This window comes from Pteropus vampyrus, unplaced genomic scaffold, assembly GCF_000151845.1.
Source record: "Pteropus vampyrus isolate Shadow unplaced genomic scaffold, Pvam_2.0 Scaffold136, whole genome shotgun sequence".
NCBI classification, from domain to species: domain Eukaryota; kingdom Metazoa; phylum Chordata; class Mammalia; order Chiroptera; family Pteropodidae; genus Pteropus; species Pteropus vampyrus.
In genome coordinates, this window is record NW_011888917.1 from 2,454,330 (window position 1) to 2,461,816 (window position 7,487).

Below are 7,487 nucleotides of genomic sequence, written 5' to 3' on the forward strand. Positions count from 1 at the left end.
CTTGCACCGTTGGGTTGGCTTTACATAAATACAGTGGGCCAGAAGTTTAGCACGTTATTGAATGTCTCTGGGGTTTACTGTAGTATGCTAAGGGTTTGTATACTTAGTTTTATTCTTTATGTTTTTCTATATGAAAGCAAACAACAACAACAAAATAATATATGCTTTAAAAATTTTACTGGTATGTAAATTGTATGTGTATTTGGTATTTTGTTATAGTCATTTTAGAGTGAATAAATGTGGAATTGGCTTAATGCTTTCCCAGAAGGGTTTACCATGAAAAAAGACAGTCCTGTATTGTTTGCAAGGAGTAAGTTATAGTGAAGGGAGGTAGCAGAAGTAGGACTATGGTTGTTCTTAGATAGCTCTCACACCATTTCTCTTTAATTATAGAAACCCCTTTTCTAGCCGTATGGTGGCATCCTTTTTACTTGACCCTTTTGCACTTCCACATTGCGAATTAGTTAAAAATGTGGGTGGAATGTTGGTGAGAAAGAAAGAGGAAAAATCAGATGATATGGTCGGGTTTAAAGTAGTATCCAAGACAAAGAACAGAGGGAGAGCAACTAGAAACTTACCACCGTGTGCGGAATGCATATGATTTTCATTTTGTAGAGCAAATGAGTCACCAAGCACTACTTGAACTTTAGGTTTCTGATTTATGTAGAAATTTATATACAAGAGTGAACTAGAGTATTTAGTAGTATACAGATTTCATTTAGATCCATACCGCCGCATATCTCCCCACACCAGTCCTGCCCACTTCCATTGTATATTTTATTAAGAGTGGTACCTACATAAGGTAGAATAGAAAGACTGTGGATATAAGACAAAATTCAACCAAGCAGCAGACCACACTTGTTGGAATTATTTGTAAGATCAAGTTCTGAAGAACTATGGAAGGCTTTTTATGTTTTATTTCATAAACTCATTTAAAAAGAGGGTAATAAAGATATGAGATGAACTCTGACCAAATCCATATTAAAAAAGTAAAATCCTATTTAAAAAAATTGTTCTAAATTTATTAACCATTCACAAATAGAATTACCCATTCAGAAATAGTGAAACTTTCTAAATAATAGTTCAGTTCTCTCCTAATGCATAGTTGCTTTGTTTATTTGATTATAGTGATTATAGTGTTCATTAGTACTGACTGGGTAGGTGCAGTTGTTCATATCTTCAAATAAACTGTAGTCTGTGAACACTCACAGCTTCTGTTTTCATCTTTAAAACCTTACTTCCCATTTATTTCAGTGTCAGCAGCTATTCCCTTAACACAAATATTTTTGTCACTATAATTGTGATAGAACAAAGGCAAGTCGTGGGTGCTCCTGCATGCTAGTTGTCCTACTTACTTCTGTGACAGAATTAGGTTTTTATTTCCATAGACTAGGTTATATCAGTGCAAATGTATTTCAGGCACTGTTGTAGTAAATCTCAGTATAGCAGCTAAATGGAGGTAGCATGTTTTAATACTTAACTGTGTGTTTAATAGTAATCTAAATATGTCTTCTATTAAAACCCTTTAAATCAGTTGGATTACATAAAATAATATGAATAGAATCTCAGTGTGTTAGTTACAGGTGAGTGAGCCAAAATGTGAACTGAAAATATTGGATTATCTTAAACATATACGATTAATTTCAGAAAGACTTTGTCGGTACTCGCTTGATGTTTACAGGTCATCTCAAGGTATGTACTCTTTACACTGTAAGACTCGTAGAAGTTAATATAAAAAGGGATAAGGTGATTTTGTTTGTGTGTGGCAGGTACTTTTTAAATCTCTAGAACTGCTCTGATGAGAGGTAGGTTTGAATCTGTTCATTACACTTGAATATAGTTTGAGTTTAAAAAATCACATTTGTAGTTCGAATTTTAAAACCAACTTACTAGTGGTGTTGTCAGCATTTTCTAAGTCTTTGAAACTGAATGTGTGATATTTATGTGCATATTAAAATGGTCCAATTATCTCCTAAGATAGCAAAAAAAGGTGTGTGCAGTAGTAGCGTTGACATCCAAAAGATTTCCCTTCTCTATCTCTGTCTATTCATATTTTTTTGTATTACAATTGTTTTCTATTACAAATGAAATTTATAGTCACTTACTAATATTGATAAGTTACTTGCTACCTTCAAGGATATGGAGTTTTTAAAGAGACCACGCACCTGAACGTTCAAGTGGAGAAAATAGGAATTTTAATCCTAGCTTTATCTTGCTTTGTGAACTTGAGCTGGTCAACCTTTCTGAGCTTTTTAAGTTCTCTACCATGATTTGGATCATGGACCAATCTTATAGAATTGTTGAACTCGAATGAGGCTAGGCCCAAAGCAAAGTGACTGTGGATGGTTTTTATTTCACTCTTGTTCTTGTAGGTAGTGTCTGTGGACTGCAGCTTCTGGACCTTTGACTTTGATCTGGTGAGCGCAGGTCTCATCAGATGAACAGAAGTCTAGTGGGAGTTTCTACCACCAGCGTAATACAGCCCTTTCCGAGCTTTCCCTTCTTCTTCTCTGTTACACCAGAACCAAAAAACACATCTGTAATTGGGTAGAGTCATCAGGATAATCTTTCATATTTAGAAAGCTCATTATGTTATATGATCTGGGAGGTGTTAAAACACCTCTTATTGGCCAACACAAGCTATTTTTATGGGTTTCTCTGTCTTGTCTACTAGACTTTGAGCTTCTTATGTCCAAGGATCATTTCTCGATCATTTGTATTTCTCCAGTGCACTGCAAGGTCGCCACTGCACAAGGTCTATGAGATTTTAAAGAATAGGAAAAATAGTAGAGTATCTTGATTTAAAGAAGGTTCATGTCACATGTTCCTCTCCAACCAGAATAGTTGGTTTTAAAGTAGCTTGAGTTTTCTACTGTTAAGAGAAAAAATGGATTTCACACAAAGAGTGGGGTGGGGTAGGAACCAATCGATATTAAAAGAACAAACATTTGGTATGTTTTAGAATATTTTTTAGCAATAAATGGATTATTGACATGGCTTTTTGGCAGTAGGCTTTTTTTTCCCTTTTCCTGCCAAAAAAAGTTGTAATTATGAATAGGTCTATCAAAAATGATTTCATAATCGTATAACGTAAGTCTGGATATAACGAACTGAAAGGCTAAAAAAGTAAATGTTATAAGATGTAGCTGCTAACAGCATCTGAAAAGAATAGATTATTGAAGAGTGTCAAAAATCTTCCAGTTGAGTTGGGTTTTCTCAATGGCAAAACTAAGTCCATTTGATTTTAAAAATCATTATAAACTGTTTATATCTTCAGATAGGGTAATTAAATTATAAAGTAAGCCTAATAGCTATGGTGTATGTTATTTATTCATGTTACCTAAGATGTGCATTTGTTCAGGAAAAAAAAAGGGATTTTTTTTCACATTTTGCAGATGTGTATACCTGTTCATAAGTAAAAAGTAATGGTTAACATTGGCTGAATGTCTACTGTATATTGATGCTTTATGTGTACTCTCTTGTTTAATCCTCTTAACTCTCCTAGGGGGTCAGTGTAGTTATTATTTCCATTTTAAGGATGAGGAAACTGAGGCTAAGAGAAGTTCAGTAATTTCTTAACTTCTCTCCCAATACTCTAACTTCCGAATGTCAGCACTGGGTTGCCTGGGCCTTTTCTATTTTGTTTGTTTGTTTGTTTGTTTAAGCGAGACTACCCTTGGTTGACCTCACACATTACAAGGACCTTGTCATCTTACAATCCCTTATTTTTTATTTTTTACGCCTACAGCACCTGGTCTTCCTAGGTGGTCTCCCATCCAAGTACTAACCAGGCCCGACCCTGCTTAGCTTCCTAGATCAGGCGGGATCGAGCTTGTTCAGGATGGCATGGCCGTAGTCAGCCTGGGCCTTTCCTGAATAAAAATGAATGCCCTCAGGACCTGCAAATTCACCTAGAAGGAAGGAACCAGAATTTATGACTGGAAATAATCACTAATTTGAGGAAAATCCTGCTGGCAAGGTGTAACCCGTTTTGGGGCAAATCCCGATTGTGAACACCTTGTGTCTGAGTGCAGGTTTTCATACTCTTTTCTATACTCAAACTTGGAACTACAAGCCATCCAGCAATTAACCTCAGTGGGCTTGTCTATAACAGGATGTGTCGTATACCTTCTTTCTATAGTAAGGCGCTGTAAATCTGTGAGTATGGGTGGCTGGAAAGTCCAGGGCTCTGAAAATCGCTTATAATAAGACAGCACTCTAACCATTAATGCAGGCTGGTTCCAGTTATGGGCTGGACTAAAAGTTTCAGATCGTAACAAATAATTTATTTTAGGATTTTTATAAGCCTTTCTCTTATCTCATTTGAGAAGTCAACTAGGGGGGTAAATTATCTCACCTCAGATTTCTCTCCCTTCCTTTTTTCTCCCCTTCCTTTTTTCTTGATGTTTTTCAGTGTCTTAGTGTGCAAAGGACTGTGGTGAATACTATTAAAGGTTGAAAGTGAGACTCAGGAGGAGTCAAGTAACATGACACAGTAGCAGAGACAACACTAGGAGCCAGGTATAATAGGTGACCCTCACCTCATATCATCAAAATGAAAGAAATATATTCACAATATATTTCAAATGTTTCCTAAACATGAATGAAATAATTATCCAAGCACCATTGTTAATTTTTCCAAGAGAATGCCAAAATGGTCAGTATGAGACAAAGGAAAGTTTATTAAATATATCAAGATTTAAGAAGTAGTAATTATATTATATACTCAAAAGTAGCTAAGAGAGTAGATCTTAAATATTAGCACCACAAACATAAAAAAGGTAATTATGTGAGGTGATAGAAGTGTTAATTAACCTTATTGTGATAATCGTTTTGCAATATAGATGTCTGTTAATTAATCATACCTTAAACTTGTATACCTTAAACTTATACAATGTTACATGTCAATTATATATTAATAAAGTTGGAAAATAACAAAATTAAAACAAAAAGAATTTTTAAAATAAAAATATACATATTTTTAAAAATGAGCTAAGAAATAATTAAAATATTAAGTATATTATTGTCATTAAATAATTAGTCATTAAAACTTTTGATGTTGAGCATTTATTAGAAATTCATGCACGCATACAAACATTTATACATACATAGAGAATGGAGAAAGAGAATGATATAATATTTCTCTGATTATATGTCCTTGTCCTTATGCTTGTATACTTTGTTCTTATAAACTCATAGATATGAATTTTTTTTTTTTTACTAACAACCACAAAAAAACATGATGCAGCACTACAAAATAAAAAACAAAAAAAAGAATACTATTTTTTTTTGTCTGAAAAAAAGTGGAGGTTCTTTGAAAAAAAAACAAAACAGAGTCTTGGGAAATATACCCTAGATTGACTGGAGTCACATTCTAGCTCGAAAAACAAAACAAACTCTGTGTGTGTGTGTGTGTGTGTGTGTGTGTGTGTGTGTTGGGGGAGAACAAACATTAAAAGTGTAATTAAGGAAGAAGAATTTCTCTCTGGAGAACTGGTAGTGCATCTAAACATAAAAAGATAAAGGTTAAATGTTAATTGAAGCTGGCTGCATCTGCTACCATCTTTATTGAGGAGGGCAGAGGTTGGGAAGGCAGCTGGAGTTTTCAGTTGGTTGCTAAGTCTTTGGGCTTATCAACTGTTGAATTTCATTTTGGGGGAAGAGATATAAGCAAGTGTCATCTTTGCTAATATTAGAGATTGTTTGCAAGGGAACGTTTCCTCCTTCTCCCCTATCGCCTCTCTTTCTTTTTCATTGGGGTGACCTGTTTAGTGCTTATATCTTTCAAACTGGACAATTCTTGGTTCCCTCCAGCTGGGAAATGTTAAAGCACTTGAGGGACCACCCTGAGACATTTTGTTTAATGAATCCTGAGATGGCTCCAGGGATTCTTTCTCATACCAACCACAACAAAACTGAAATGCTTTCAAGCGTCACCTACAGTAGGGTTTCTTGAGGAAAGCCTTTAAGGAAGATGAGCCTATATAGTGATTGCTATGAGATTATTGGTGATAATAATATGTGCAAATAGATGAATGTATTTATTTAAAAACAGAGCAACTCAAATGGTAAGTTTCTGACAGATATCCATGTGTTCTGACATGTAGATAACAAAAGTATTTTATTACAATACCATAGGACTATAATTAGTATTAAATAAAGCAATGCATGTTAAATAGTATTGTATCTAGTGTGTGTGTATGTATGTATGTATGTATACACAGATGTATGTATGTGTGTATGTATGTATGTTTGTGTGTATTCAGTGCATTATCACTGCATGGGATCTTTTTATTATGCCTCATAATAACCCTGTAATGAAAAGAGAGTGTAACTTATTCACTCAGCTTTATACATGAAAGAGGCTATGAGTTATGTGACTTCTCAAAGGCATTTACACTGCAGAAAGGAGACTAGAATCTAGATGCTCTGACTTGTAGCTTGTTGCACCTAATGTGTAAATTTATATCAAAGAGAGCTCTGTGACTAAAATAACTGTATTTATATATGATTACTGAGGCATAGGTAGGAGCCAGTATTGTAAATACTGCAGATTAAATATATTTAACTACCTGTAAACTTCAAATGGGCACAGATTGTTGTATTAACTACTGAATTGCAGCCCCCACAGTGATGCATAACATAGAGTAGATGCTTAATAAACATTTGTTAAATGAATGGATGGAGAAAAAAATGTCACAGCTTTTAGATGACTTGCTATGCTAGCTTTAGAATGCAACAGGAAGCTACTCTTTATTAGATGATTCATAATGATTTGGGTAGATTTAAACATCTTCCATTTATAATCTGTTTCCTGTTAGTAAATATCAGAACTTCTCTGCTGATTTATTATGCTTAGGCCAGCAAATCCAGAATTGTTTGGTTTTGCATTCTCTAAATAATCCCTCTTTGAAAGCAGTATTATCTGCATTCTTGGCACAGAAAATGATAGGATGGCACTTTGATATGATTTAAACTTTAGAAAGTTTTTGAAGTGATTATTATCTTGATATTTCTTGCAGAATTTATAGAGAACTGAGCTTAATGATCCCAGGATTTACCTAAATCATCAGGTTGTTCAATTATTTTATTTAAAGTTTTAATGTATTAAGACTTGACTGGAAAAAGAAGTACCAAAAAATAAAAAGGAAAATTTGATGCATAGATAAATAGATAAATTTTATAATTATCAATGAAGCCAAAATATAAAGTATAAAGTATAAAGTATGGGATTTCATGTAAGTCCAACATGAGATATTTTATACAACTTTGGTTTGAGACCTCTGAGCCCAGGTGACATCTTTCTTGAAAGATCCTGTTAAATTTTTTTTCTGAGAGGCTATGCTGTTTCAGGCAACAAAGAGAGTAAATGCAGATATGGAAAGTCATATTCTCCACTCCCAAGGACCTCGTAGTATAACAGAGAGCAGAAAACAAATATACAGATATCATTAATACACAGCACAGTGAGATAAGTGACTCAGCTT

At 34.2% G+C, this 7,487-nt stretch overlaps 1 pseudogene; it reads right to left on the reverse strand.

Moving 5' to 3' along the window:
* Window positions 1-3,739: 3,739 nt before the first annotated feature.
* Window positions 3,740-3,858, reverse strand: LOC111744538 (annotated as a pseudogene).
* Between the last annotated feature and the right edge of the window lie 3,629 nt (window positions 3,859-7,487).